We start from the raw sequence: 27,918 nt of genomic DNA, 5'->3' as shown, positions 1-27,918 counted from the left end.
TATTGCCCTTCATCATATAGACAGTGGGTAATCATTTAATTTAAAGTAATTTTTCTAGTTATCGCTATTTTACAATTTAAAAGCGTTTTAGAAATATTTAAGCCCTTGCATACACTTTTGAAAACCGAAGTTACTGACAATAAGATAATAGGCAATGATCAGATCACGATCTTTAGATAATTCCTCGATGATTACCTTTATAATTATGATGCGAGTTAATAGTGCGTGGTTGGTGTGGCCACTGTCCGCCGGGGGCGCGGGGGCGCCGGGGGCGCGGGGGCGCCGGGCCGGGGCCGGAACACAATAGAGATGATTGTGGCCCGCGGCGTCGCGCATATACCACGCGATTGATTACCAAGTAGTTTTCCTTGTGCATCTAATTACTTAATTGGCTGCGATTAAAGAAGCATTTGTAATAAGTAAGAATTATAATTGATAGAGGCGAACGGAATTTGGACGAGTTTAAAACTTTACCTTCATTTAGATATCCACTATGATTGTGTTTATTTGAGCAACCTAATACAAATTACAAGCGCACAATTTAAACTCGTTAGCGTTTTATACTTGCCGAGAGAAACGTTTTTTGTATCTAAGGATATTGAGCTCCAACGAGTTAATAATAATTAATAATGAATGATATTATGATTTTCAAAAGAAAGTTCTTAAAATATGTAGATATAACCAAAAGCTTCAATGACCTCCGGGTTAAAAAGAGTGTGTATGTTTTTGATCGAACCCTATAACGCGTTACATGATTGATTGAAGCTGCTCAATTCCCTTGACACGACGGCAGGGAACCGTCCCCCGCCCAGCCGGCAGCCGCACCGGCCGAGTGCCGGTAACGAGAGCCATTGTGCCGCAATCAGCCGATCCGCGGCCCGCCGCTGCCGGTCGCCACGCACCGCCAAATTGATTTATTGTTCTAACGATTAGCAGATACGTTAATAATGTTCAACCGATCACTTTGGGCTGGTTTCACAGTTCCGATTAACATTACATTAATTTATCGATCAATATTGTCGACTCGCTAATACAAGTATATCACCAGATATTTGACTGGTAGGTGAGTAGGTAATGACTTAATCCATTGACATTGTTAACTAATCAAAGTATCAACTGCTACAAATAGTTCACAACGAAATAATATTTTAGGAATATTAAATTCCTGCTCAAGACGTGTTTTGTACCATTGTCGCATTTCCTTCAGTAACATATCCACTGATCACTTGAAGTGAGATTCGTCATTAGGTAGATCCATCACATCTCCTGATGTCTGTCGTGTCGCCAGTCATATGCCCGCTGCAGCTGCCAGGTGCCGCACTCCGCAGCAGGGCGAGCAGCTCCGCGCCGCGGTGCGACTGCCGACTGCGCGATGCTTATCGCGCGTCATACGCGGCCTGTCGCTGCTGGGGACTGTCCGACTGTGGTCGCTGTCAGGTAAATGGACGGAAATCGGCCGGCAGCCGTCGGTGGGCCTCATGTGGACGAGCCAGCTAATTGCGACTGCCTCTCGCAATATGTAAATAGCTCTTAATTACTGTTTTTGAATTATGAAACCTGTGCAATGTAGGAATGATTATGTACGCGCCGCCGATTAGTACCTAACCATATTACTTGCTCTGTGTTAGTACTTAGTAACGAAATAAACGTTATCAAGATTAGACGTGCGTTTTACTTAACCAAGTTTTACCAAGCAAATTTGAACCTTATTGCCTCAACAGATTATAATCCAAATAAATAAAAATAAACACAATCTGGGTAGGTACTTATTCGGAGCCGATAGAGACGTCGAGCGAGTTGTTATCTGCCGAGTCGGCTCGATACCTGCAATAATTTTTACACATTACGAAAGGCGAGGCCGGCTCGCCACGATAAACCCGGCCTAATGAGACACCTCACAAATTGTCACCCGCGATCACTGCAACGCTTTAATGGGCGTATTAGCATAGACAAATATATAACAGATACAGTTATTTTTACTGGTCCTTTGTCGCTAATCTTCTTATATATAAAAAAGGAATCGCAAAATGTGTTGGTAAGCGCATAACTCGAGAACGGCTGAACCGATTTCGATAATTCTTTTTTTATTATATTCCTTGAAGTACGAGGATGGTTCTTATGTAGAAAAAACGTAAACATGTACCACGGGCGAAGCCGGGGCGGACCGCTAGTGTTGAATAAATGCGACGCAAGGGCGCACAAAGCTCAGTGTCACAGTGTCACAACATTTGCACTTGTGCTTTTACACCTACAAAGGTATTTCACAAAATAAAATATGTTCATTCAATTATTGAACGTTTTTATGAGCTCGTAAAACATAAGATGTATGTCATTCGACTTCAAATAGGTACCTACTACTCACTTAAAGACTGCTAAATACTGATCACACACATTATGAGAAAGTGTATCATTGTATCTCACATTTTGTTATTACTCATGGCTCTTACAGCCTCATGGCTCGGCATCGTTCAGGTTACAAGTTAAATAATATTTTATAATATGCATGAATTACGTATCAACCGGTATTGCAACTGATTTTATCTTTATATTAAAACATAATGAATTCATTCTCACGGTTCCAAAATAAATATATTTATTACTAACGTATTTTTCATCAGGCTGGGTCGGGCGACGGCGCCTCCATCCAGCAGTGTCGCGCGATAACAAACATGTTGGAATAGAATTGAAATGCCATTTTTCCGATTAGCTAAAGTTAAAAATTCATTTATGGGTCAAGGTATACGCTTATACAATAGAATTCCTCACAATATTAAAGAGTTTAGTAGTTCTAAATTTAAAACTTACATAAAAAATGTACTAGTTCAGAGAGCGTACTACAGTATTCAGGAATATATGGACGATAAAGACCCATGGAGGGTTGTCGCGTAAAAACCACAGGACAGTTCTTTGGCATATTATGTAGTTAGATATAAGTTACATATTATGTAAATTTATTGACATTATTTTAAAAGAGCAACTATGGAGTTTCTTGCCGATTCTTCTCCATAGATACTGCTTTCCGAATCGGTGGTAAATGTTAAAAATACTATGTAATGACGATTCGAAAGTGCTACTAAATAGTAGTCTAATTGAATAAATGAATGTTTGAGTTTGAGTTTGAGTTGCGAATTGACGAGAATCAAGTATTTGTAATATAGAGGTACCCTAACCCAACTCCAAGAGCTATTCAATAAAAAATATGAGGATATGTAAACGCAAAATCAATTTGCATACACTTTCCAATAATTACCTATATTAAATATTATAAAAGCGCGATTATAAATATCTATATACCATTAAACTAGTTACATAATTATTTCTTATTCAACTTTTAAAGAAATTTTTCAATCGATCTAATTAGAATACCCAAAGAAAAGGCAAAAAACGACATCAACAAGATAGTAATAAATCTATCCTTCTCAAAATCTAATTAACTTTTTACAACGAATGTCGATAGTCACACACGCACGAACACGTGTACGTCTAGCCACGTGTCGGTGTGGGCGTGTGCGTGCAGCTCCTCGTCCAGCGCTGCGCGAGTGTGCGTGTGCGCGCGTGTGTGCGGGAGCGGTAGGGTTATGTTGTCGGGGCTCGCCGCGGCCGCCCGTTTAATTAAAATACCGAAGGCGCGGGCGACCGAGGGGCGAGGCGCCGCGCGGGGGACGAACCTGCCCCCGACGCGGAAAAGGATTTTAATTAAATCAGATGACCACCTTCGGGTGATATCTCTGAAGATATGTCTACGCGCAGAGCCCGACGCGAGGCTGCTACGTCAGATCTGAAGGTTCGATACGAGATACTCTTAGATTCATTAATTCACCGTGATCGATACGTGTTCGACTATCTTTTCGTAGCGGTTCCGTTGACTCACTTTACCTTATCGAACGTTCCCATAATGAAAAAGTTTGGAGGAAATGCAAAAGAACTCGATGGTCATTGTTGTACGTATGCTGTCAGCTGTTTTTCGAGATGAGCTCGAAGGGTGAGACACAATCGTGAGTGCCCCGGGGTGTACAACGGGTACCGTAGCGCGGCCGCTCGCCTGCCTTGCCGCTGGCGACGCGCTCCATTCATACCGCTCACCTACCCGCTGCCATCAATGGTGGCCTCATACCCCGTCTACCTTTCAAACGATTCGTGCTCTAGGACTACATTGTTAACAATCATGATCGTTACTCACCGAACGTGGCTTACCTATGTTCATGAGCCAAAGTTATATATGTATATTTATTATACCTATATTTAAAAATTATTTAGGTGTTAGATAGCCCATTTATCGAGGAAGGCTATATATCATTACGCTGACCAATAGGAGCGGAGCCACGCTGGTGAAACCGCGAAGCGCAGCTAGTAATTATATGTAGAGCCTTTAGCAGTCAAGGATCACGTAGACATCTAACAACCAATGGCTGTTTTGAAATCGGTCCAATACACACTGAGATTAGCGCGTTCAAAAAATAAACAACCTCTTAAACTTCATAGTATACGTATAGATTGTGTTTATAAACAAAAATAAATCGTTGTTGAAAGTTATAGACAATCTTGTGTATCTCCATTCGCTTGTGATAACCCACAAATCAAAACAAAAAAATTGTGATTCGATAGAGCCATATTATTGTTATTAATTTGGGAGGAGCTGAGGACAGCGTCGTGATGGATGATAAACAGTGCATTGTGTAGCGCTGGACAAATTGAGTGAGTGCGTGTGGTCGGGCTCGCGACCGGTCCGACCGTCCGAGTGCACACAAGCCTCTCGAGCCTCGCTGGAGAACGCCTCACATTGGGAAAACTGCTTGTAACCACTATACCTATCAAGCATAATCACAGTGACACGCGAAGCTCTGGACGCTAGGATTACTTCCTAAAATCTTCGCAGTTCAGCTTTCAGCTCAACTAAAACACCTCACTTCAATTTAGGTGCCATGGGAACTGAAATATGATCATTTATCGATAATAATTTTAGAATAGTAAAATTTACAAATGAATTGTTAGCAGCGGGCGGGCGCTGGGACCGGTCGCGCGCCCTCATCCCCCCCCCCGCCGCTCCCCCGCACAGTTCCAGGGCGCAATCTCGGCATCCCGTTTATTTTTAGCCGACTGGTCGCGTCACTCCTACCTGTCGGCCACAGACCTTCTCGGTTGCAACACTAACCAATTTTCGCAACCAGCTCCAACTTCACTGTTTTATCGGGAACTACGGAACGATAGAGATGTCGTTGATAGTCGAAGAAGAACATTTCGTACAAGGAATATTATGAAGAAATTGTATTATAATATGTTATAATCTTTTGAAGTATCTATCACAATAACTATTACAATAAGCAATTGTTAGGTTTGTCAACGAAATGCGAGTTATCCTAACGCCTAGCCAGTGAGCACCGCCGCGGCCGAGGCGCGTTCCCTCACGGGCCGGCGCGTGAGCGGCCTGCCAACTGCGCCGCCGCTTCTCGGAAACGACACCTACCCGCCCGTGCTCGATGCACAGTTCTCGATTGATGCTAACATTTGCCTTATTCTACAGAATATCGTCCTATCCAATACGAATTGATAAAACGAAAGCTTTGAAAGCATAACTCTCCGGTATCATCGATATATGTATTTGTATTTAAACGCATCAAAAACTATTTCCGAACTAGCGTTCCGCCCCGGCTTCGCCCGTGGTACATAATATTTACGTTTTCTCTACATAAGAACTATCCTTGTACTTCAAGGAATATAATAAAAAAAGAATTATCGAAATCGGTTCAGCCGTTCTCGAGTTATGCGCTTACCAACACATTTTGCGATTCATTTTTATATATAAGAGAAGAAGAAGAAGAAGATTACAAAAACATTTAATGAAATGAGATCTTGCAAATGTAAACTAAAAGCTAAAAACACCCTATTAAGGAAACATTAAACTCTGTAACTACCTCTACATCCTCTCTAGATATGAATTAATGTTCAAACTTGAATTAAAGCAAGACGTGCCAAAGTCCAAACGTTACATTATCGATGAGCGTATAAAGGCGAGGTTATAAAGCGAACATCACTCGTCGATAAGCTGGCTGTGAAATGAAATAGAAATTGTTTATGGTTGCTTGTCAAGCGAGCGATGCGCGGCAGAGGTCCCGGCCGGCGTGATCGATCGCCTGCGCACACGCGGAAAATTCGCTATTCTAGCTTTCATTTGTTATCTGCAATACGTGTGCAAAGAGAAATGTAGTTCAAGTTAACTTTCGTCCGTAACTGTGCAACAAAAGATATTACAAATTATACCTATTATATCTTGTTATTCAGAGGTCTTAAATTTTTAATTGTTCATTAACTAATGAGAATGAAGTTATCTGTTCCGTTGAATCGTAATTAGTAGAAATGATAAGGGTTAGCAACGCAATGTGACAATGGGGCGACGTAGGTAGGCTCTGCGTTTCCCAAACGTCTTATAGACTAGAGTAGATAATTTTTGAAACAAAAAAAAATCGCAGTCGGATGAAACCCACTAGAAAAGGAGGGGAATATGATGAAAATTAAAGAAAAAATAAATTACAGGGGAGGGGGGAGCTTTTAAGAGAAAAAAATGGTTTCTCTCGATTTTCGACAAAACTACAAGTCCTACGGAAAAAAGTTCAATGGCAACGTTGTAGGTAATAAAAGGATCTACAACTTTTGTATTCACAATTTTTTCACATAACCTCAAAATTTAGGTGAAAAATTCAAAAAAACAAGTTTTTGGTTTTTTATTTTTATCTACTTCAAAATTTATTGTTTTTCTACGAAATTTGGTGAAAACTTACTTTATTATGTCTCAAATCACTGTAATTTATTTGATTGAAAATATTTATTTTTTCGCCTTATTTTGAATTAATACCAAAAAAACAACCTAATTTTCAATCGAAAAGTCACCCGTCAAAATATCAACTTTTTTCAAAAACTTGGGGTGCCTTTTATTCATTGAAATCTCTACTTTCATATGGTGTAAAAAAAAATAAACACCACCATAGTAAATGTTCTCAGGAAATGCATACAAACAGTGCGAAAATTAGCTTTTACTAAATCAGGCACACTTCTCGAACTACCTGAAATGTTTATATCGACATCATTTTGCTTTTGAATATGCTGTAAAATATTAAACTTAGAACAGATAATTATTTTTCTTTTGAAATATTACCGAAAAGCCGATACAAGAGAAGATATAGAGTTCCTTTTCTAATGGGTTTCATCCGACTGCGATTTTTTTTATCTTTTCATTATTTTTAAAGGCTTCTACCCCAGTCTATTAATCGCATAAATTCGCATTACCGTCCCATCGCCCATGTCCTCCCACTAATCAATCCTTCTATAATTCAATATTATAATTTATTAATAGTGAGAGAGGTTAATTCCTTAATCGAATGTAAGGTCAGGCCTCCGTCACTCGCTCAAGGTCGCGCTATAAGTGCCTACCGCACAGTAGGTCGGTACCGACCCAAGCGGCAGTTGGTTGGCACACGCGAGACTGCGCACCCGCGTCACGTTTCCCGCGCTCGCTACCAAGATGCCCGGTTATTGCGATGTGGACGGGTGTCGGAGTTCAAGAGTGAATAACAAGGAATTGTCTTTTTTTCAATTGCCTAAACAGGAACAGGCTACTTTTTATCCAGGAGACACATATAGCGGGTGAAACCGAAGGAAGTAGTTGTTTCCTATCAATAAGATTTCATTTTTTTTATTGTATAATGTAACAAATATAATTAACAATAAAAAATTAAGTGTTTCAGCAACTCTGTGTTTAATTAACGCGCTCGGTACAACCCTAAAGTTTTCGTTTGATGACGCAATCACGCGGCGTGCGCGGGAAACTCGCTTCTCGGTGCGTGTTCGTAGAGTACATTTCTTACTGCAGCCGAGTTGCGGCGCATTTTGTAGGTAAATATAGCGTAGGTATTTTAGCTTTTGTATGGGAGTGATGTATCTGTTACGAAGTAACTATTCTCTAATCTGTGGTAAGGTGCTTATCTTCTAAATATATAAAACTCAAAGGTGACTGACTGACTGACATAGTGATCTACCAACGCACAGTCCAAAGTTTGGACTTTTGACAAAGTTTGAATTTCAGTGGTTTGGAGTCCAAACCACTGAAATTTGGCATGCAGGTAGATTTGCATATTATAGATTTGTAGATAGAATTGCATATTACAATCGAGCGAAGCTGCAGGAATCTATGCGGGTCCATTGTCCTTGAAATGTGGAGCTGAGCTCGGCGAGGTGGCGGATGCTCGGTCGCGCCGCGAATATTGATGACGCGCGCGGCTCGAGATGGCCGCACGTCGCGCGCCGGCCGCAGCGAGCTGTGTGACTCACCCGACGGCTCCTCTAGGGTCCGACTTTCGTAAACGAGAACTCGTGTCCTCGCGGTGTGTATCGGTGGAAAATTCGTCCGTTCGAACGAGCGAGGGTAATGAACTATAATAATTATTTATCGAACGAAATGGCATATTTTTGTAGTGCATTTTTTGTGGCCATAGTTATAATAAAACAGATGCAAACCGATTCATCAAATATTAAAACCGCTTCGATCCAGCGCAAAAACTGCATCTGCGCAGTGACAGGTGAAATCAGTTTTGACAGGCGCTCTTAGGATTTAATTTCGCATTAAAACCTCGTGTCGTTCAACAATACATCAATGTCTTAATTTATTTGCATCGTAGAGGATTATCGGCATAGCGATCGTATCGCCCACGCCCGCTGGCTCGGGCTCAATAATCCTTTCGCAAACTCGGACGAATCTATTAGTTGCGCAATATGCAATATGCGTGAGAACGCGACACCCGCGACACGGCGCGCCGCCGCTGCAGCAGGCGACTCCCCGTGGATGGAGTGCATTGCGCGCTGCACTGCGCCCCGCGTGTGCGCCCGGCGAGCAAAGGGAGCAAGGGACATGCTCCGACACAAATCGTTGCTCGTCGAAGTGAGTGATGAAGGATAAGTGGCCATATTGAACGAATATTTAAACACATTAGATGTTTATTTAGGACTCTCTGGTATGCACTCCCAATACTCATATTTTTTCGTTAACACGAATATAAATTTATAAAATCCTAGAGTTTTTTTTGGTAGAGTTTGTTAGGTTTTATCGGTCGATGAATTAATGAGTGATCTGATTTTAAATATGAAGTAATTCAAGGTACATTATTTGAATGGACGTACAATTTTACAGATTTACAATTTTATTATTAATTGATCGGTTAAATCTCCCCGAATCTTAAATTAGTATGTTCAATCATATAATATTTCTATCAGCCAGTATAATATTATATTTAGTGAGCAATTTAAGTTTATTAATAATCATTTTATGTTGAATTAAGTATGTTCGGGTGCGCCCGCCTACTTTAACATTGCAAAATTATCTGCTCATATAATTATCTGCCAATCAATTTATTATTATTAGGTATTATTAATCCATTATATAACTGGAGATGGTACAGCTGTCTGTTGCCGACTGGGTGACTGCCCACGCCCGAGCTCGGCGGCACGGGCAGGTTGCGGGGCTGGAGCGTTGTTTGCACAAACAGCACTGAAGATACACACTACTCAGCGTCGAATCCAAAGTTTGTTAAACTAGTCGTTAAGAAAACAAGAGCGTTTCACCGGCCGCTGGCCGCTGTCGCTGGAGCCGGCCAGGTGCGCGAGTCGCGGCGCCCTTCCACCCTTCCGCGTAGGGTTGACGATCCGTAATATAAATAGTATAATTTGACCAAAAGGTTTTCGGAATTAATTTCAAGGAAAATCATATCTAAACGAATTCAGGCCATAAAAATACAACATGAATTATCATACAACAGGCTGCTAAAAAAAGTTCGTCAGGGAAACGCAGCTTAAATTTGTTATTACACAGACTGAACGATTAAATAACGTCATCTAGATCTAATGGTTGTTTCAAAAACAAACACTTAATGCACACGTAAGAGTTGGCAGCCCTAGAGGGGGCGAGCGGTCGTCTCCTGTTTGCTCGGCGAACACCAAATATTATTGGATGATGATACGCCATTTACGCGTGTCGCTCCGTTGACGAAATCGACACGTCCCCCTCCTTCACCCCGCACCCCCTGCGCTGCACCCCGCACCTCACCCCCCGGCCCCCGGGCACCTGCGCACTCGGCACAATGCATGAGCCGTGAGAAACCTGTGCTTTTTATTTTTTTCAGTATCGCGTCTGTTACATTCATCGAGACTTGAAAAATGTTGCGTCAAGTTTTTGAAAGCTGCCTCTCTCCATAAAGTTTGTGGAGTAGAATCGAAGAACCAAAGTGATTCTTTGAAATGCATCGTATTTTACAGAATAGCTAAGCTAAGTAAAGCAATTCATGTTAATCATTAAACTTGTTTGATATTTATTATCTAGGTATATATTTAACACCATTTCAAATGGTAGAGCATTCGTTTGTTTTGTAGCTTTGGTATTATTAAATTATCTCCAATAAAAACATCGAACGACCATCTCTATCCGATGCGGTACGATTATTACAATAAATACGATTATTTTTACTTTTTTGGCACAAACGGCAGGATTTTAGTAGGTACACAGCTCAATTCCAAATAAGATTTGAATGTATTTTAGTAGTATTCTATTCATATATTATAATCGTAGAACAAAAGGTAGTAGACATTAGTTCGAGTAAATTTTCAGTTAGCTTACAATTTTTTGCACATTTAAAACAACATTAGGGAAGTAGAGGGTATTTGAACGTACAAATGAAGATTTCAGTTGACGAGGAAAATAATATTATCTATATCTATTATTCAATAAATACATTTAAACAGTTTTAATAAATAACAAATGAATTGATTATAACATAAAAATAACTGCGTTAAAAACAACCGACTTCATAAACAGAAAAGTAAAAAATAAAAAAGATTTGATATTATTAATTACTACATATTATTTAGATGTGCTATTTACTAAAAAGGTTTGATGTCGGTGCACGGGCTTAATACTAGTGTTTGGCACCGACTTCAAACCTATTTAATAAATAGCACATCTAAATAATATGTAGTAATTAATAATATCAAATCTTTTTTATTTTTTACTTTTCTGTTTATGAAGTCGGTTGTTTTTAACGCAGTTATTTTTATTTAATACTTTTTAGTGTATTTATCAACACGAATCAAACGAGCCCAATCTCGATATAATTGAGTCAATATATTACTGAGTTCCTAAAGCTTTGGTCTGGTGATCATGACGCACAACGCTGAGGTATGCGCCCCAACGCAGCGTCACGACGCAGCATTTACCGTCCCTGCGGAGAGGTGGTCAGTTGATTTTGCCGCAGCTACCAAGGTAGACGTGAACATGAACAATTTTGCTGTAATTATCAAACTTTTATGTTTTTTGTCTTTATTTTTATATAAAGAAGGATAGCTGCGAAGTAATTCTATTAAATTATATTCGAAAAAATTCATATTGTCGCATTCATATATGCCGTGACGCATACCCGCACACCGCAGTGTTCAATCGAGAATGACGCCGCGCTGTGCGGGAGTACACCTCCCCACTCACCGCGCTTGCCCTTCGCCGCGGACGCATACTGCGACGGAACAAGAGAACATTGTCGACGTTTTTCATATGATTGAGTGTCCGGCATCGCAAACCGTATACCTCAGCGTTGTGCGTCATGATCACCAGACCAAAGCTTAAGGCCACCTTCCGGTTCCATCATCAAATCAGCTCTATGTCATGATAATGTTTCATCGCTATCCAATTTACATAAGTATACAAAATTTCAGCTCAATCGGTTACCGGGAAGTGAATCAAAGTTACTTGCAACATTTCAATGAAGTCATCGAGTACAGACAAAAATGCTCATAAAATAAAAACTACTGGGTTTATCCGAATAAAATTTTTATGGGACCAATTCGACACCATCCCGCATCGAACAAAAAAAGAATCACGTAAATCGGTTAAGAAACCTAGGAGTAATCGGTGTACATACATCCAAAAAAAAAAAAAAAAAATTATACCGGCCGAATTGATAACCTCCTCGTTTTTTTGGAAGTCGGTTAAAAATATAGTTAAGTAAAGATTAAAGTGTAAAGATTAGTCGGTCTTATTACAACCAACTAATCCGCTAGTCGGCTAGTCGGCGAAAGTCATAATCGGCACATCACTACTATTTAAGTAATTTGCATGCCGTTGAATGACGGCTAAATAATAAACATGCTATAACAATGAATTTTAACATCTTTGTTACCATGTTTATTTGCGTTTAAACGATTTATTTATTTGTTCAAAATGAGAATCGAATCTAGTCGATAACGGCTGCTCCCGATCATCGAGTGCGAGCGGATTGGCGCTGGCGGCTGGACGTGGATCAGTAAAAAAGCATACTTCAGTCATGTTATGTTGTAATAATCAGATACGTATGCAATGTGCATAACGGCGGCACTAAATGTTGATGTGCAGGTAGCGCCCGCGCCGCGGCCGCTCCCGTTCCCACCGCACTGCACTTATCTGCATCTACATTCTTCACGATCACTCGATTCTACATTCGAAGCTTTAATTCCATCTATGTCTCATTATTCACGCGCTTCGAGTGAGTGTACAAGTCCAATTTAGTTAATAAGGAGCACGTTCACATAATGTTTCATGTATATGTGACTATTTTCCTGCAGTACCAGTTGTGCAACAGACTCGCAAAAAGCGGGACGAGCCGGCAGCGACATGCGCGTCGCGACACTCCACACAAGAAATAATTTCCTTTCCCATTGAGCAGCCCGGATAGCTCACGTTATGAATCTGTATCGATTATTGTATCGAATTACGAGAATATAACGTAATGAATTGCTGCTATCGATGCGAGTCACGCCCTGTCCGCATTTGTTACCTATCTCGATTAGATCTTTTCTGTCGAACATAATTAAATGGCCGTGATATAGATTGAAATGCTAATGAGACCTTTTCATATGTATTCAGATATTATACACGTGTTTTTTCAAAAACCATTAACCAGAAATATACCTATACCAGATTGACGTGTGTAACAAGAACATCTTTTTATTTAAATGTAATGCGATGCTCTTTAAATTAAATGTAATGATAGCTCTTGAACAACTATTGATAATTATTAATATTATTAAACAATTATTAAGAAATGCATGAAACGATTTCGTACCCAAAACATATTTATATGCCGTAACATTTTTCATGTATATGGAATATTAAATAACATATAAAAATCACAATAAGAATGGCACAGTACAGGCTCGCAGTTCGGCAGCGGGGGCTGGTGCGCGGAATGCGCTCGCGGCGGCCGCAAGAACTCCACTGAGCTGGTACAGGGGCCAGCTCCACTTTTTCCGCCGCGATTTGATGGCGCATTGTGTCCCCGGCCCGAACATGCCCCAGCGGATATCGAGATGTTATGGATCCATCATCTATTGGCTTCCGTTCAAACACGCAAGTTTTTGCGAACTGTTAGCAGAACTCATACCTCCCGGTTATTGAATGTCTGGCATGATAAAATGATATACTATGTAGGTACAAACACATTATCATTTAAAAGTCCTATTACCTACACTGAATAAAGTAGGATCAACTTTAAGAACATCCCAGGAATGAGTATCTACTATTTTCTAATATAATTATAATGTGAAAAATGAAAATATGGCAAAAAACATTTCAGCAACGAAAAATGTAAGGAAAGGATTACAGTGTGTAATTCCACAAAAAACGTGTAAACTAGGAAATAACACAGAACATATAGCTATGTAAAACGTGGTAAAACCGCACCGATCGGACGCTCCAGGTATTGCATAAAGTCCACTCGAACATGTGATAAACCATCCTGAAACCTGTCTACACGTTTCTTGTAAACACTTAAATGCTCGACAATTATGTTACATCAATATAATTTCCAGTAAAGTTCGTTTTATTGTCGTCATATCAACAGGTTTGTGCACAAAGGCAGAGTTGAATGTGGCCATAGAAGTCAATCGCGGGGTTTTTGTGCCGTTCACCGGTGGTCCCTTAATGAGCGGCAGTTCTGTTCGGCCGAGCACCTTAACGCGAGGGCGGTAAGGGCGCTATTCGCGCAGCACTCATCATCTATTCAAAGTACATGCAGTGCGCAGACGGCGTGGCGCGTGACGCTCTATGCAAACTTGCCCTTACTGCGGCGAGACAACTTCACAGTTTCATAAAAACAGATGCAATTCCTTTCTTGCTTGCGATTTAAATAAAACTGGTCCGAGCTCGCGACACTCGGACACCTGTTATAGGAAATTGTCAATGGAATCGATAGTTACCGCAAAAAGATATAAAGTATCATTAACTGTAGTATGTATGTATTAGTAAAAAAACTGTCGTAACTTATTAAAATGTTTGCATGATATCACTTTCAATATTTCGGTCTCTTCATAGTCTATTGCACGCCTCATAAGCGAAGCGTTGAGGTGGGTACTACTGTCACTTCGCGCAAAACATCTGATTTTTCAAACTTAAAATGTCTTTATGTATCATACATTGCACTTGTAAGATAATACATACACACACATATTAAGAAAAAACACTATTTTTAACGTTCATGATATTTTTGATGTCATTTTTGTTATTTAAACTAGTTAAAAAACAGTTTAAAAAAGTTCTGTCTTGGACGTCCGTGTGTCTGTATGTGCGGATCCTTTTTCTTGTTAACACGATAGCGACCGAAATACTTTACTAATCGAGTCTTTTTTTTTCTCTTACGCTTGAGTATGCTCAGGAATAGAACCCTTTCATTTTTCAGGGTCTGATTCGATGTGGTTTAATTGTTATTAAATAAACAAAAATAATAATTAATAAATATTTATTAAAAAAAATTATGAGGCGTGCACTTTTGGATTTTCCAAATTATTTTGTCTTTGTTCCGATTTTTCACTAGAAGTGTAAATCTGATGATGACATAATTTTATTTTTGTGTTTACAGGCAGCGGGTCTACACATTTTTCCACCATCTCTGAGGTGTTACTGTAAAACTGCTCAATCATCACTAAGTGGTCCATAAACAAGGGCAGTCGCATTAGACGCAGCGCCATTACAAGCAAGTGAAGCAGTGCGCTAAGTGACGGCGAGGCACCTGTGCGAGCGGCGCCGGGCGACGGCAGTAAACAACATTAGAGTTAACGAGCCAGTCCACAGTATCGATACACGCCGCACTTCGGGACAAGCGACTGGATAAATTTGCGATCTCAATGACTTGCTGATGTCGCAGAAAAACATAAATATGGTACAAATTTGGTAAAAAATTACATAGACTATTATGCTTAGGTTTTACTACCTCTTAAACTTACAGTTTAAACGAAAAATATAAACTTTACATCGACTAATGTGTCGTATCGTAATAGGAATAGATATATGTAGAGTTTGATAGGGGCCTACTGAAAAATATTTTAGTCAAAAGTCGTTTTATATATATATGTATGCTTAGTAACATAAAATCCTTTTCTTGTGGTAAAATAAATAACTACCGACATCCATACCATCCATACCATCACAAAATTTTGTGATCAAAAAAATATGCCATACGCGTATAACTATCACATTCAAGTGTTTAATTAAAACAGCATTGTGTTTAAATTTCACCCTCAGTTAAACAATAACTCCGATAACAATATCTAATCCTATCACAATATCAACTCGAATGTAACAGCTCTCGATAAACAAAATGTTGCCGACTGTCTCACATATGACAGATTTGACGTCACAGATGTTGCCAATATCATGTAATATAGTGCAGTTATCAGCCGGGCGCGGGGGGGGTGAGGGGCGAGCGGCGCGGGGGCAGGGGGAGGGGGACAGCGGGGGGTGATATTGTTCGCGCTAAATGTTATATTGCATAAAGAATAATGATCCTCTCGTTATGATCTATTCAAATTGCGATCATACTCATATTTGTGGCCAGATGCAAAAACTATTTTCCGCGTGATTTCAAAGTGTCTTGCAATTTGCGGTTTGAGTGTGATAATATATTGCAAAAATCTAATTGTTTAAATAATAATTTTTATTTTTACAAATTGACCTCAGTATTTTGATGCGATTTCGATTGGGACTCGATACAATCTGCTTCGTCTCCGTCAAATGTTAATAATCTACCCCACCTTGTCTCTGCATCGTAATGAAAAGATCGGCTAATTAAAATATTAATTAAATAAATGAATAAAATCAACAGAAAGCTAGAGAACAGAAAATTATATTATACGCTTGTACCGCTATAAAACTATGTCGTGATTAATAAATATCTAAATTAATAGCTGTAGACAGGAAGTTCATGAAACTTTATGTGTGTGATATGTTAAGTGATATTCTTAATAAAACATTAAATTAAAAAAAAATTGTGCTCTTTAGATTCCTGATGAACTACGTCATTACAACTACGACGACTCAACGCGGGATAATGGTTTTGATTTAATGTCTGCCACAAATGCCGTGTTATCTAACTGCACAAGTGATCGGGGTTTATCAGCGAGCGGCGGAACATCGCAGATTTGCACACAGCAACAATGGGAGTGCTCAATGGAGGGGCGTCGTGAGGGCGCGTCGTGCGGTGCGAGGCGCAGGCCTGGCGCTGACGGGACCCGTTACGGGATCGGGGCCAGGTCTATATAGCTACTATATAGTTAGTTACTACTACTATATAGCTACTAGCTTTCCACTGCTTTAGAAAGATTTAGGCTTACTACTTGCAGGATACTTTGCTAATAATTATTGATTCCATGATATAAATTCTTCATGTTTATTTTTTTAAGCGATCACTTTCATATCTACGTTACAGTTTAGATCGATTGGCAATATAAGAAATGACACTCCAGCTAACTATATTAGGTTTTGTTAGTTCAGTTAGGTAGTATATAACTATGCCATACTTTTCCATTACACTGTTTATATCTTCAAATGCTATTCAAATGTATAATAACTTATTGTACATTTATAAGGAGCACGTTTTAAAGTTCTCCATCTAAGGAGATACGTTCGTGGCTGACAATCAATCTCTCGGAGCGAGTTGTTCGCGCTAGTGGTAAATTTACGTCGGTAGTTATTTATTTTACCACAAGAAAAGGATTTTATGTTACTAAGCATACATATATATAAAACGACTTTTGACTAAAATATTTTTCAGTAGGCCCCTATCAAACTCTACATATATCTATTCCTATTACGATACGACACATTAGTCGATGTAAAGTTTCTATTTTTCGTTTAAACTGTAAGTTTAAGAGGTAGTAAATCCTAAGCATAATAGTCTATGTAATTTTTTACCAAATTTGTACCATATTTATGTTTTTCTGCGACATCAGCAAGTCATTGAGATCGCAAATTTATCCAGTCGCTTGTCCCGAAGTGCAGCGTGTATGCCATACGCGTAGGAAAAAAGTTAATGCTCTTCATGAATTTACAGTAACATACCCACTTTATTTTGTCTATCGCTTGCTTAAATAAAATTATAGAAATACCACAGAGAAATACCTTATCTTATCGGTTGTACTATACAAACACTCATCATTATATAGTTATGTATCTATACTTGTCATCCTAAAAGCTTGAAATAGTAATCAAGTTTGGACGTTCGACCCGTAGCGGTATCCTGACCCACAAAGAGCTGCATTACAGCTATCCGCTACGAACAATTTAGCAAAACTGTATGAATTACAAGTCAATCGGATCGTGTGAGCGGCGCGTGACGGGCGCGACGCGGCGACGTGACGACTGCCACACGACCGGTACACGACACGTGATCGATTCCGTCGCGACGCTTTACGGGATTACCTGACTAATGAATTTTCCCGCTGCACTATCTTGTGAATAATATGATTAGCTAAGAAAAAGTCAGGTGTAGTTGAAGCGCTCTTTTTACTTCGATCAAACACACATGGGCTACACCGAAGATAGGTACGTAAAGCTAAAGGTACTGAAATATTTGTAATTACGACGCGACGTAAAGCTACTTTACTACGAAATAACATACATTCACTACGTACATCGATCGCCTTTGAATAATTGATTCCGTTCTTGAAGCATCGCGAAAGGAGAGTTATTGATAAAGTTTGTATCGCGGTGGTTAAGAAATCTATTTTGATCAGTGATTTATTAAATTATTTTCCCGTAAGTACGTCAAATATAATGTAATTAATATGACGAGCTGCTTGTATAATAAACTTATATGACAACAAATTGTACCCACGCAAGATGATACGTTTTTTATTAAACTTTAATTTTAAATTAATTTCTTACCTACATCGATATTGGTAGCAACGGATCCCCAAACCGACCATTTTACCCTTTCACATAAATCATAACAAATAGTGCAAACAAATGGTTTGTAAAAAAAGCAAACATAATGAAAAAATGATAAAGCCAGGTGCACGGTAGGGGCCCGGGCGGGCTAGTTAGCATGCGTCCGCGCAGGTCGCCGGTTCCCACATAAATCTGCGCCAGCCTCGTCTAGCTGCCGACTGCCGACTGCCAGCCACGAATTATAACGCGCTACTCCACATAAATACATAACTTATTAACAGCTGTCTTTGTTTGTTCTACGAGTCAGCCATCACTTATTTATCGTGCTCCATTCAATCTTAAACAAACGGCACATTACTAAGTAAGAACGGCTAAGGTTTGCCAAGAAACTCTTATGGGAATAATAGCTGTTCTAATCATGGTATAAAACAGATGAAGAAAGTTAACATTGTAGGTGATGTGTCGCACATTCACATAGCGTCGCCCCCCAGTTGTCCCGTAGCTCGCGTATTTTTATCTCCCTACACACAGCTACACTAAAACATTAACAACTACTAACTATAGTAATTTTTTCTGCATCCAAACCCTTTTTAATTCATGTTCAAAAAGTTTATCATCTACCGGATTTAGTTGAAGTAAATGTAAGTTCACAAAAAGGTACTATACAAATACGCAAAGGTAATCCACCATGCCCCGTACACACACATTACTATAAAAGTTTCGTAGAAATAACGTCAGTAAATATTATGACCAGTATTTCCAATTTTCCATGAATCATATTTTTTGTTACAAGAACCTTATTCGCCCTAAAATTAAGGAACATAAAATCGTCACATGTGTCCTTTCTCTACCGAACAGAGAAGTTTACTTAAAAATTGTCTACAATATTTTAACATGAAATGTATGAAAATAAGCAGAAATAATGACGCGGAAGATTCCACGCGGACGCCGCCGCTAAACTGTGTCTGCAGAATTTATTGGCTCATAAACTGCACGACGGTCCACGGCCATAAAAATGTTATATTTCCTTCCATGTCAATGGGGCTTTTATGTCTTACATCTAATCGTAGTGAAGTAATTAATAACGTGTTGCTCTTAGGTGTTGGTCATGCAAAAACAAGACAGCCGTAGTGGTCATAATCATTTTTTTATTTCAGATAGTTTTTGCTAATGCATTCGACCAAATAAACGCAAAAGGCAGTAATAATTTAGGTTTGCGCTACAGGGAAACGTCATCGTGATAAAAGTTTAGATATCGAAGCAGATAAAGCAAAAAAAAGTAATCGACCACATTGAAGTAGGTATATTGGTATGCTTTTGGTAAATAAGGTTTATATTTGTAATTTATTGGAATATCAAAGAAGTGGAATCTCGTGTAGGAACAGAGATAATTAGCGCCACGAAGACGTTCAGCTATCAGACGGTAATGAGGGCGCGTAATGAGCCCGCCCCGGCGCGAACCCTCGCCGCACATTCATCACAGCTCTTTGTTTATAGCTCTACTAAAATCATCCAATAACTAAATTAATCAACACTGCACAATATCTATAGCTGATAGCTAACAGTTTTTACATAATGTACAAGAATTTTTTACGTCAATAGTTATAAGTACTAGAAATTATTTAATTAAGGGCCGATTTTTCAATGCTTGGATAAAACTCATCCGTCCAATAAAGTATTACACGATAATATTAAAATGTCACGCAAACTGTCAAATACTGGCAATTAGAATACGTTTTTAAAATGGTAGTTTTATACATTATTCGACGAATAAATTTTATCCAAGCATTGAAAAATCGGCCCTTAGGCCAGATATAAAACGAATAAGAATGACTTAAATAAAATATAATCTATTGACGAAGTTGTAAAGATCGATCGTGCTCTGATAACAACCAAAAATAATTACCACAAAATTGATTAAGTATGTTAATTTGACGTCCAAGAAAAGGCAATAATCTCCGACGGTTAATTTATATCGAAGGCTCGATAAATAAAATGTGTTCTCGTGAATAATGAGGCTGGAATGTATCGTGATCCTGATTACAAAGTTCACGGAGAAGAAATAAAAACATGGGGTGCAGGTACGCGGGCAACGCGACCGGTTCACCGCCGGCGCGCTCTATAGTAGCTCTAGTCAACAACATCAGCTCGGACGATAGTTCGAAGGAGTTCTGTTAAAAATATAAGCTTGACCCTTGAAGAACATTATAAATTAGGAGCAGGAGTCAAGAGGGACGGGCGGGGATTAACTGGAACTAATTCGGCGTTTGGTCAGCTGCGGCTTCCCGGCAGCGACGGCGGCGGCGTGACGGCGTGAAGTGGAGTCGTGTCATTAGAGCTGCGGTTTCGGAATAACCACAACGATATTACCCACTGTTATCTCATTAAAATACTATCCAACTTTTTGTGTAGCCAACGAGGCTTTTAATTCTGGAACCCTTTTTGTTGCTCATCTATTATGCTTATCTATTTAAGAAATTTATTTAAAAATAGCTCAGTTTCAATTGTGTGATTGCGGAGTGGCCTTCACATGCGGTATCGGGAGTGGATTTTACATGGTCAGTGTTGAAGCCGGATTTAGATTAGCGAATGATTCAATTAACAGTTCCATTTGAAGCTATTTCGGTCGCGTATTTTTTATTTTCCTATATCATCGATTGCAACATTACAAAACAATGTTATCGAGTTATAAGTATTTTCAATTTACGCCTGAGCATTGTTTTCTTATTTCTAATATTATGTACCAGACCGCATAATTCAACAAAGAACGAGGTGGAATTACAGAAAAAGTATATCACATCAACCGCATAGTATCAGGTGTGTGAGCAGGGAGCGCGGCTGCTGGCCGGCGCCCGCCGCACGGCGCGTTTATCATCTACTTCAGACGCTCTGCTTTATTTGGTTTCGCGAGAGCACTCCGTCTCGCAGCGGGCGATCAATATTACACCGTTCGTTATGAATTGACCTCACTTTAAGTATGGGACCGTAGTGAGACAATATGAAAAATCATTTGGGTATTACGTTACAGCGATTAACTCTAAGGATATTGGATATTTTTCATTTTACATTATTGAATAAAATGAAAAATATCCAATATCCTTAGAGATATAATATTTATGATGATTATATCTTACAGATTATTATTTTTTTTTTCAGTAGATTGCGCGACCATAATATGACATCAACGTCTTATAAGGCTCTCCAGAGGGTAATGGGGATTGCACGTCACTACATACATTGTGCGTAGCTACCATGTTGCTACACTAGTATATTACTTGCTGTGATGGCGGTGGCTGCTCGCTAAACCTGGAACCTTTACCAACCTCTCCTGTGTCCGGCTGTGATGGATCAGCGCCGAGCTAATGAGGCCAACCCGGCGCGGGTCGGGAGGCCCGGCGCGGCGCTAACGGTGCCGGAGATTGAGCCCCTCGCAAATTGCTGTCCGTGCATATGCATCGCAATTTGATAAATTACGCCCATGTAACGTTCGCTAATTCACTGCAGATCTAACTACTCGCAAGATTACTGAATTCCTGCAGTAATCACAAATCAGAACAAATTACATCTGTATGGTAATCTCAAATTGTTAATGCGATTGTATTGCGTTGGTTGAATGAATTAGTCATAATGTACCTAAATTGTAAATTTTATAAGACCAAACATTACAGCAATTGAATTTAAGAACAAAATCATTAGCTACAGTTAGTATTATGCTATGGCAAATAAGTCTAGTTAAATAAATATTTTCATTGTTTAGATTAAAAAATAGCTACTTTCTGAATAATTTTGACGTTTCAAATCTCCCAGAACTGCTCAAACCAGAAAACAAAATTACTCGAAGATAGAATATAATATCACTAATGAAATGATATCGCACGACACAAACAATAGAATAGTGGCCAGCTGTGACATAACATTGCGTGGGCAGTGGGCGGCAGTCGACCGATAGCCGATAGCACACTGACATAGTGGCGCGTGCGCCTTATCGCGCCACTGAGCCACGAGCCCATCCTATAACACATTTAATTTGGGAATTATTACAATTTATTAAATATTCAACATTTAGAGCAAGGATATATTATTATTTTATAATTTGAATCGCGTAGATAAGGCGGATTTCCCTCTTTGAAACTTCTAACCAAATTATTTACTTTTAATAATGTAATGTCGACTTGATGGAGTTGTGCGTAGGATTCTAAGGAATTCATGAGTCATGACAAATGTAGACAAATACAAACAGTTTGTCTTTTGGGTAGAAATAGTGAAATACTAGAGGTATTCAACTAATATTTAATTGATTTTAATATATCATTTATATTTTATTTATTCAGCAACATAAATTGTCATTAATTAAGTTCGTTGTACGAACGTAGTTTTACACAACCGATGCCAATTTCCTTTAAAATTAATGACCTATAGAGCTTAACTCTTAGAATATTTTAAATTCAACACAAACTATGTTAAGGGCTATTGGATATAGAGTGAAATGTGTGTGTCTGGGATTATTGTACCTAACAGACATAGACATACGTACCTATACCTACACTAGACGGAAAGCTCATAATGTTTTGCAATAAAAGCGCAGTCGCTTCGTGTCCGCGCGCCGGAGCCCCGAAGCGTTAAATTACTTTATTTCACTCGATGCGGGATGCGCCCGCGCACCTGAGCGCGTGCGTGTGTGTGCGTGCGTGTGCGCGTGTGTGCGTGTGTGTAATTACGGGCTCGCCTGTTTCAGTTAATAGGATTTGCATCTGAAGCGGGACCAACTTAGGTCTACTTCATACAGACGTTCATTGACTTTGAAATTGCTTTTGTGTAAAAACGATTCGTTTCTGCAGACTACCAATATTAATTTAGCGATATATCTTAATTTAACACTAGAAATGGGAATTCAGGAATAAAATTCCTTATAACAGAATACATCTTCAATTTATTTATATTATTCATTTTAAATATTAAAAAAACAACAAACCTTTACATTTGCCTATCATTAGCATTACATTAAGTAAGAATAACAATTTAATAAATAAATAATGTCTACACAACGATCCTTGTGACATCGGCACGGTCGCAACTCGCAGCGTCGCGTCGGTTCACGGACCTCTTAATTACTTGTTAAAACTAGATGAGTGCCAATAAAGCAGACTTGTTCTCAGCTCGTTATAATCCTATTTCGACATCTTTCTTGTAAATATTGTCGGTGATAAATCTATTATATGTGTTCTCGTGAATGATTCTATGTACCTACATGTATGGCGGACGGTTAGCAGGTCTCGGAATTAAGTTTAGATTTATAACGTTATCGTGAAGCGATGGATTGAACGATGCTGTAAGTGAGCACTTTGTAATCAGGTTACCAATAGGCTCAGTGAAGCAACTCCGGTCCTTGTAGATCTTTCAATTTTACTTTATTTGGAAATAGCACTCCATTAGATCCAGAATTTCGAGACAAAACGGAGACGAAGTCGCCTATTCAAATTTTAATCTATTATATAGAATAATAATTTGGTTTAGTCATGTGAGCAACCCTTTAGCCGTTAGCGTGAGTCGGTTTGCAGCGCGTTAAATGCTCAAATAGCTCGCACGCACTGTTCGACTGTATACCAGTGACGAGGGAAGAACAAGCAATAAGCTAGTGAATTTAGTTTACTATAAGATAACATTCCATTACTGGGACAATTATTATAGTGTCGCAATTATTTGTGCTTGTGTGTTGACACCAAAGCTAAAACATACATTACATAATATTTTATACGTAACAATAAGTAGTAGTACATATATACATATATATAGTACATTTGCGTAAGGTGTTAAGGTGATGAATTAATTTTTCTAACATTTACGGCCCTTTTTAAACCTTCGTAATTTTTATATTATTAAAGTTGTCGTGATGAAAATTCTTGACAAGAAAGTTCAATAGTAACACAATACGTCTACCGTTTTAGAAACATGATTCCATGATATTTTCTCGATAGAAAAAAAATACAAAGTTCTCATTGTTATTTTTTTTTAATCTCTGGCATCTTCAAAATAACAAACGTAAAGTTACGACTTTTTGGATATTAACTATAAAATATACAACCTATACGTCTACCGATTTAGAATTTTGAAATATGCGATGGTTTTGAAATAAACAAGAAATACTTGAAATTAGCGCGCGACCAGCCAATATAGCGAGAGCCGCCCTGTACCTTCCTACCCCGATCGCTGCACGAGTCATTCCCGCTACGGCCGTCACACGGGGAACTTGTGTCGCTCGCGCAATCGTAAAAAAGGGTACCAACACGATAAGACAAAATGAGACAAATGGGGACAATAAAGAAAATAAGAAGAAGAAACATAAAGGTTGGAGGAAAAAGAATGCTTACAATTGGAACAAATTAATGAAGTAAATTGGTTTTATTTTAAATTTGATGATAATTGTATTATAGACGATGTTTGATATGTACCCCTGTTTTAAGTACATAACGAATGTGTAAGGTTTTTTCATTTATAGCATAGATAATCTTTTCAGAAATCCGGAATCCAGAAGGAAAATAAACCCACTGATTGTTCACAATGTGAACCCACTCCTTCGTTAGTACCTTTATTCAGTCAAAAATGTATGTTATCAACGCTCTACTGGTTTTATCGCATGATTCCATTTTTAGCAAAAAGCAACAAAGTGCAAAGAAATAAAAAATCATGGTGAACTTAGTGGAAGTATGGTGGACATAATATGGAACAGGAGCTCATTGGAGTAGTATTATATTTAAAAAAAATACGAAAAAATTTCAAGAATTACATTTCTTAGTAGGTGGTAGATAAGTATGTTGTATAAAGAATTTGATGTTGATATTTATTTCATTTATACTTACTACACCTGTGCGGGAAATTGCTTAGTACTAAAACAGGTTTATATTCATATTTACATAGTAATGTGAGTTTTCATTTCGAAAAATTTTGTGTAAGTACATATATTAAATTGAGTTCCTGGGTGATCTGGAAACACAATTGGGCCCGGAAGATGGCGCTGCAGTCACTCCTCCTAATCACATGAACCGATTTGGATGAATATTTGTGTGCACATTTCATTGTTGTGTGATGATTGGTTGATTCGTTTTCACATTAGCTAATATTATGTATTTTTGTTGTAAACTTAATTTAATGTTTATAATACATTATTATTGGTATAAATAAGCCAGTGTTCGTCTCACATTGCTGTACCTGCCTACCTACCCTACCAGGGCCTAACTTTGTTCTGGCTATTTTATTTTGATTATTTGTAATGAATAATTACAATTATAATAGAGTGCAAAAAATAAATACATGCGTCAATATATTTTGTGTTTTTTTTTTAAACAATTTTTTTATTTAAAAAAATATCATTCCGACCGCGGCTTTGCCCGCGTGGAATTAGGTTATATCGTGAATCCTGTTTTATCCCACAGAAGTGTTCAGTTCGGATAATAAGTATCCTATGTGTAAATCCAGGCAATTAGCTATATTTTATCAAAATTGGTAATGTAGTCTTGACGTGATTAAGTAACAACTAACAAAAAAATATACAAATTAACATCCAAAGTTTCGCATCAGTTTAACTGTATTAGTGATATCTTCCACTCTTGACTTTGACTGAGAAGAATTAGGGTTTATAACTTCTTTCAGAAATAGTACCTTTCATTTCTGGGCATGATGTAATATCTACGTCAACATCAAATTCTATCTAAATTAATTCAGTAGTCCGCGTTATTGAGTACCATTTCATTTTTTCAAAGTAACAATATTTTTTGTTATTTTAAAGATTATTTATAACCTGTACTATTTTGTAATAAAGTAAACATTACGAAATATGTAATAATAATTATTAATAATGTCTAAGTAGTGTTGATTTATTGGTTTTATTTTCTTGCTTATAATGTTTATAAGCAAGAAAATAAAACCAATATATCAACAATTAAATAAATGTATAAGTAACAATATTATAACTGTATGACGACTCCATACATGTTTGTCCCGAGACGGCCAGCGGCAGCGCGGCGAGTTTGCAAGAATGACTTCGCGCACACCCGCGTTCGCGATAGCGAGCTATTAGACTCCGCCCGCCAAGCAGTGGATTTTTTTTTGTGTATCGTCTTAATAGAATAATTGTCGAATTGTGTAAGAGGAAAATTTCCCAGTTAATTAGCGAAGCGCGTAGATACGAAATAACGTGGCGTATCATCGTCTCACGCGCATCCGGGCGATAGTGCGCCCACGGCCGCAGATTGCGCGCGCAGCACCCGCGCGGCCCCGCGCAACGCAAACATTATTAGCTCACAAGTTAACGAAGAACTTATTGAGAAACGTTGTAATTAGCTTGTAATAACCTGAAAAACACAAAAGCTCGCGCTTTAAAGATGACGTATTGAAGGCTGGATCCCTGGGGACAGCGAATAAAATGAAATAATTAAAAACAGTTTGAAATTGCCTCGTATGATGGAAGAACGAGTTATGATAGTAAGTTTAATAATCTGCTTTAATCTACTGTTAAAACTTATATTTATTTGGGTACGTTAATGGTAGAGTCAAAGCAAAATATGCGAGACTAGTATTATCGTGAACTTTGCGACCGAAAACACTTTTTTGTAAATTCGAATACATATTAGTTCTATAAATACTTTTAATCAACAAACTAAAAGCTTTTTAGATAACAACTAAATAATGTGCAATATTCGTACTAAGCTAGAGAAGCGGCTATTATTGTACATAAACACATTATTGTACATTAACACATATTATGTATATTAATTATCGGACAAGAAAAACTGTCATAACATTATAATTAGCTGCATTTTTAAGTATCTTAATTTTTTTTCTGTGCTAAGAAATTACTTATATTTTTGAAGTTTGACCAGAAGTTTCATACATCGAAGCATCCAGATACAAATACAAATAACTGAAAATTTATCATAATTTTAATCCCGCCTTTATAATTATTTTGGGAAATCTTTTCGCAATCTGTAATTGGCTCTTAAAAATATAAAGTTTCATTTTTAAAGCCTAACAACAGCGTTCTGTCAGACAAGATCCCAAAATCGGGTCAATAATTTATTCTGTATTACTTAGCATTTTTTTGCAGAACCACTCCGATAACAATTTTAATTACTTAAGCAAGTCCGGCGAGTGATTAACGTTTGATATATTCATGTTTTGGGGGCAGGTCGCGATGTATGGCCGCTGTGGCGCGGCGCGGGCGAGCGCTATCGGCCGCCAACATCTGACGACCACCATCTTTATCAAGCCTCTCATTTCGCTTAATTAGTCCTCGATTCTCACGAGTTGTCTCCGCTGCGATTCGGTTTAGGTATTTTAATAAGCTCCTCGGAAACATCACCTTGCCCCCCCTCTCCCCTCCCCTACCCTTCCCTGGCCGCTTCTGCATCGAGATTCGGCGCAGGGTTGGATTTTGGTTTTAAAAATAGTTTTATATCCCGTCATTTATATAAATTTTTGGGAAAATTTGGCAATTTGTGTGAATTATTTGTTGTGATAACACTAACTAGCAGCGATTATAGCGAGCGATAGATTTATTATGCGCATAAATAAAATAATAATGCTAAAGTTATTATCTATTTCCATAATATAAACGTAATAACTAATAACATTCATGTGATACGTTGCTCTCCAAATCTTCTTTGGTTAAACATAAATTACCTATGCAATATTATATA

The 27,918-nt window shown here is 38.4% G+C and overlaps 2 long non-coding RNA genes across 3 annotated transcripts in view; both read left to right on the top strand.

The window, feature by feature from the left end:
• LOC149900933 (uncharacterized) overlaps window positions 1-15,808 on the top strand; it is a 31,562-nt gene extending 15,754 nt beyond the window's left edge. Inside the window, exons 4-5 of one of the 2 annotated variants that reach the window (XR_016457731.1) lie at window positions 13,908-14,031; window positions 14,922-15,808. This is a non-coding gene — a long non-coding RNA (uncharacterized LOC149900933). The remainder of the gene's footprint in view (window positions 1-13,907; window positions 14,032-14,921) is intronic. The other variant, XR_016457730.1, reaches the window with a different exon arrangement.
• Window positions 15,809-24,052: 8,244 nt separating this feature from the next.
• LOC149900932 (uncharacterized) lies at window positions 24,053-25,665 on the top strand. The gene is made up of 3 exons (XR_016457745.1): window positions 24,053-24,614; window positions 24,741-24,802; window positions 24,877-25,665. It is a non-coding gene; the product is annotated as an uncharacterized LOC149900932 (long non-coding RNA).
• The last annotated feature ends 2,253 nt before the right edge of the window (window positions 25,666-27,918 follow it).

Source organism: Colias eurytheme, chromosome 18, assembly GCF_061535395.1.
Source record: "Colias eurytheme isolate Ceu_HAF_F1 chromosome 18, ilColEury1 Martin Lab GWU primary, whole genome shotgun sequence".
NCBI classification, from domain to species: domain Eukaryota; kingdom Metazoa; phylum Arthropoda; class Insecta; order Lepidoptera; family Pieridae; genus Colias; species Colias eurytheme.
The sequence above is the reverse complement of the archived record's forward strand: the minus strand, read 5'-3'. Positions and strand labels throughout refer to the sequence as shown.